Genomic DNA, 6,000 nt, shown 5'->3' on the forward strand with positions numbered 1-6,000 from the left:
CTTGCTACATCTTGTACGTCTTCTTTTAGTGTTAGTGGATAGTCTGTCGCTGCCCTGTCAATTTAGCTCCAAGCCTAGCCTTCCAACTTGGCCTCTGGTTACCCACAGCTAACACTGACTGACTAACTGTGTTATGATGCTTTGTGGCCTAAGATGTCAAGATGGCTACCTGCCAGAAAGTCATATTTGTTACAGTACACTTTTCAAATCTTGTTGTTTTCAAGTGCATCTTTTAATTGGACAAATGATTTTATTCATCTTGTATTTTAGCTGGTCAGAGAAACACTCTCTCAACTAGCCATGACTAGGCTAATTATGAACTGTGAGGAACATGTATTACTCAAGAAAGCAAACAAAAAGTTTGCTTACCTTAATCTTAAGACTTCCAGATGAAGTTAAAAATTTATATTAATTTTTTTTCTGTTTTATGTAACTGGCCTCTGGGCAATCAAAACAGAGTGCAGTGCACTCATCCAGGTCAAAATTGTGTGGGAGGGATCCCTCCACTTGTCCACGGCCATCCTCTTTCTCGACACCTGATTAGCCATCTTGGGCCTTCCAAAGAGGATTTTAATGATCGTTTGGGCGTTCTCAGCCTATACACAATCCTCCTATTCACCAACAGAGCTCACAATATAGGTTCTGTGGACAATTTTAATCTGTTTTGGAATTGCATCTCTCTTCAGGTCTGATGGAGTCCACCTAAACAAACTGGACTCTCAAATGTTCCACGAACATATAGCATGCAGTACAGTTTTCTCCATGCAACTGACTTTTCACAGTCTACGCACCTCCCCTGAACCTTCCTCTTTTTCTCTGGTTACATCTCAGGCCACTGATTGCAGCGCTAGTCCCACTGGCGTCCTCCCCTGGAATTAACACCTTTAATGTTTCATTTCCCTGTCCATACTATTGGTACACATAAGGCAGGGGTCGGCAAGTAAGTTTGGCTTCGGGACAATTTTTTCCTAACCCATAAGGTAAATTTTAGGATTGATTGATAAAAATGCAACTTAAATTTACTTTCTTATGTGGCCACAGTCACATATATACTTTTGACTGATTAATTGAACTGGTGTTATTTTTTCATATCACATCATATGTCTGCTATTTCAGAGGTCTATCAAACAAGCGACAGAATCTTTGGAACTTCCCATCAGAATTTTTCCTAATAACTGTTACTGCTATGATGGAGACCTACTCTATTGTGTCTGTCATTCACTCTCAACATGGTTATAATAAGCATCTTCAGGTGGGAGGATATTCTCTATTTCGACATTAGCTACATTTTAATGTGAGACTGTCAGTTCAATATGGTAAGATTTTAAAAAATCACATTATCAAAATAATCTGGTGGGCCACATATTATTGCTGGACACCAGTTGCTGACCACTGACATAGGGGCTGCCCTAGTGAGACGTCTAATTATTGGTGCCCCTTGGGAAAAAAGTCTGCTCCATTGCTAAGAAGTCCTTCAAGATTTTTTTCATATCAAGTCTTGGACTTTTTGTTTTTGTTCACCTACCCAATACCATCCCAACAGTGAGCATGGTGGTCACAGCCTCATGCTCTTACTAGGCTGAAGATTCACCCTTTGACAGGACAATGACCCTAAGCACACAACAAATAGGAGTGGTTTAGGGACAACTCTGTGAATGTCCTTGGACCAGCCAGACCCCTGACTTGAACCCATTCCAACATCTCAGGAGAGATTTCAACCTGATAGAGCTTGAGAGATCTGGTAAAAGGTCCAAACACCCAACAATGTTGGGTACACAAAGTACACAAATAAAGATGTGTCATAATGGTAACATCATCTAATGGTTATGTCACAAAACAACCTCACTCAAATAAATTGTAGTACAGAAACTTAAGGGGTCGTAACACCAATCTCATCAATTTATGTGGAACATTACAGGTAAGTTTGAGGTTACGGGTGCAGTGGGTAAGAGATAGCACTGATGTTTACAGCTACTTTGCAGCACCTCTGTCAGGTTTTGTGTGAAATGTCTCAACAGAAAAAGGCAGTGACGCTGAGGTACCCAACTGAAGAGTGTCCCCACAGTAGCAACATCAGAAATAAACAGAATAAACCCCTCACAAATCAGAAACGTTAGGGATTGTTACACCCAGTATTACAATCTTATTATCTCGACTAATTGCAGCAAGTCTGCTGTGGATGAACAACAGTACCCAACTAAAGCAATATGCCGGTTCTTGCAGTACACGCCCAGTACAAGCTTGATGAATTTGTAACAAAGTTTTGCCAGACAGCAGAGCTGCATGAATAACAAGATCCACAGAAGGAACGTCATGCTTAAGTTGGCTACATATATATATATATATATAGACATATAGTGTGCTCAATTTCACATTTACAGAATATAATAAAAATGCTAATAATAATGTAACCCCCTATCTTCAAAAAATAAAAAATATATAAAGAATATTATCCCATCAATAATAGACACTATATACATATCTAAATTTATATTACATTTACAGTACAGATTGAACATACAGAATTGTTATCCAATTATTACACATAAAACTGTTCTGTGATCAATCAATTGACAGACTGACTGTCAGAGGGAGGAGTTGAAAAGTTTGATGGCCACTGGCAGGAATGATTTCCTGTGGCACTCTGTGGTGCAATGTGGGGGAATGTCTCTCTGACTGAACGTGTTTCTGTGGCTGACCAACATGTCATGGAGAGGGTGTGAAGAGCTGTCCAATATTGACCTTATCTTGGACAACGTTCTCCTCTCTGACACTGCTGTCAAATACTCCAGCTCCCCTCCCACATTATGGCTGGCCTTGCAGATGAGCTTACCCAGCACACAACAGTGTAGAGGATGGCACTGGCTACCACAGACTCATAAAACATCCTGTCAGTCCGACAGATGTTGAAGGACCTCAGCCATCTCTGAAAAAAGAGTCAGCTCTGGCCTTCCTGTAGAGGGCATCAGTGTTTTTGGCTCAGTTCAGTTTATTGTCCAACTACACACCTAAGGACTTGTACTTCTCCGCAGTGTCCACACTGACCCCACAGATCGAAACAGGGGTCACCAGAGCCCTAGTTTTTTTCTCATGTCCACCATCAGTTCCTTTGTCTTTGTCACATTGAGTGGCAGATGGTTCTGCTCACACCAAGCAACAAAGTTGTCCACCACACTCTGTCTTCTCGCCCTTGCTGATACATCCAACTACTGCAGAGTCATCAGAAAACTTCTGAAGGTGGCAGGTCATCTTGCAGTAGCTGAAGTTTGTGGTTTGGTGAGTGAAGAGGAAGGGAGAGAGGACGGTCGCTTGCAGAGATCCAGTGTTGCTGATCACTCACATACAGTGCTGCAGGCGCACATACAGTGGTCTGCCAGTTAGGTAATCAACAATCCAGGACACAAGGTGGGCATCCACCTGCATCGCTGTCAGTTTCTCACCCAGTAGAGCTGGCCTGATGGTGTTGAACACAATGGAGAAGTCAAACAACATGACCCTCACAGTGCTCGCAGGTTTGTCCAGGTGGGCATAGCTATGGTTGAGCAGATAGATGATGGTGTTCTCAACTCCTAGTCGGGGCTGGTAGGCAAACTGGAGGGGGTCCAATAATGGTCCAACCCTAGGCTGGAGCTGATCTAAGCACTCTGATGTTGATCAACCAATCGGCCCATGCACCTTAAATGACAATCCCCCATTTGTATAATGAAGCAGGAATGCATAAAAAAATGTAAAGAAAATATACAGAAATAAATAATTTTGCAGGAAATAAATGAAAAGTATATGCAAAGTATAATTATTATAATAATAAATAAATAATAAATAATTATTATAAATATAAATAAATAGATTAACAACTACATAAAATGGAAATTTATATGGAAAGGAAATAAACAGAGCAATGAATACAAAGGTAAATAAGAAAAGAAACAAATGTTATACATAACAGTTTTATTTTTTAATTAATACCTGTATATATATTTTATAGTGTTTTTGTTGCATTTAATGGCACAGTAATTTATTTATTTAGTTAGCTTCAGTCCTTCACAGTTGTGTTCATTTGAAGTAGAGATCTTCTGGTATGATTGAATTCACTGTATTAAAAATATTTCCTCTTCAGAGGTGGTGAAAACAAGTGTATTTAAATAAAAATTTAAATTGATATACAAATGTTCATTGCGTACTGAACTTTCAATAGATTACTTCATTTTTGTTTCACCATGGTTACCCTGTATTGTCCATTATTGTATTGCAATTTATCCTTGTTTCCCTGTTGCAAAACACAGGTTATGACTAAATATTTCACTTCTAAGTTTGACTTTTAAGTCACTTTGGATAAAATGTCTGCCAAATGAGTAAGTGTAAAAGCAAATATACTAATTTTTCAACATTCTTGAGTCGCAACGTTTTTTTGTGAAGAAAGTGCCTTAATGAAGTGTCCAAACACATTTTTGAGTATTATCAGTGAAGTATATAGGTAGTATTATCAGGTGCATGGGTAAATTTTTCCCATTGAAGGTTTTTGGCGCCACGGATGGCTGCCTCAGTGTGTTGGTGTGCACTCTTTTGCCTTATTTTCTTTGAAAATTCAGTTTTCTGCCTTGGTTTCCGGAGCTCTTTCACCAGAGAATAGCTCACAACTCCAGTGGATTTTTTTCCCACCTTTCTCGACTCACCTGTGGAATTATTGGACATTTTGGTCAAAGGTGCACTGACCTTTGCTCTCGCAGTGAAATGCCGGAGGAGAGGAAAACGTGCCGGTGCCGGTGCCGCTTGTACGTCTCCGCCGGTGCAGACTTCGCACACCGCTCCCAGGTATATTTCCCTCCAACGTGCGTTCACTGCCCAACAAACTGGATGAACTTCAGCTACTGGTGCAGAAGAACAGAGACTTTTCTTCATCTTCCGTTCTGTGCTTCACAGAGATGTGGCTGTGTGGATCGATTCCGGACTCTGCGCTGGAGCTGGCCGGCTTCCAACTCTTCAGAGCAGCAAATCGAAAGGTGGAGGAATCTGTTTTTATGCTAACAGTGGCTGGTGCAAAGACGTGACAGTGATCCTGCAGCACTGTTCTCCTGACCTGGAAACTTTCATCATAAACTGCAGGCCCTTCTACTCCCCCCGTGAGTTCACTTCATATTCTGGTCGGTGTTTACATCCCACCACAGGCCAATGGGGCAACGAGGCACAGCGGGCGCTCGCCGACCAGATACTGTGTGTAGAGTGGACCAACCCGGACTCCTTAGTTATTGTCCTTGGTGACTTTAACAAAGGGAACCTCAACCACAAACTGCCCAAATACAGACAGTTTGTTAATTGCCCGACCAGAGAGGGGAACACTCTGGACCACTGTTACACCACAATCAGTGGTGCTTATCACGCCGTCCCCCGGGCTGCACTGGGCCACTCTGACCATGTCATGGTCCACCTGATTCCCACATACAGGCAGAACCTAAAACTGTGTAAACCTGTTGTGAGGACATCGAAGCAGTGGAGCAGTGAAGCCATAGGGGATCTGCAGGCATGTTTGGACTGCACTAACTGGGAAGTGTTCAGGACTGCTTCCAACAGTCTGGATGAATTCACAGAGGCTGTGACGTCATACATCAGCTTCTGCGAGGACTGCTGTATCCCATCACGTACCAGGGTGAGTTATAACAATGACAAACCCTGGTTCACAGCTAAGCTCAGTCAGCTCAGGAAGCAAAAGGAGGAAGCTTTCAGGAGTGGGGACAGGGACAGGTTTAAAGAGTCCAAGTACAGACACGTAGACACAACATCCCGGAGGACATAGCGAGACTGCCGGGGTCTCCGTGGATGGTCAGCCCGCCCGGCAAACGCAGGAGGCGGAGGAGAGAGAGGAAGCAGAAGCGGGGATGCCGGTCGGGCTCAGCTGCTAGGCTACGTAAACAACCACACTGCAAAGCTGCAAACCAACATACAAAGCCACACCCCTCCCCCACCTGGCTGGATCTGATCACCTCTGCATGTCCCTCACCCCCA

The sequence above is a fragment of the Trachinotus anak genome, unplaced genomic scaffold (genome assembly GCF_046630095.1).
Source record: "Trachinotus anak isolate AG129_WGS33_773 ecotype Australia unplaced genomic scaffold, CSIRO_AGI_Tana_v1 ptg000001l, whole genome shotgun sequence".
NCBI classification, from domain to species: Eukaryota; Metazoa; Chordata; class Actinopteri; order Carangiformes; family Carangidae; genus Trachinotus; species Trachinotus anak.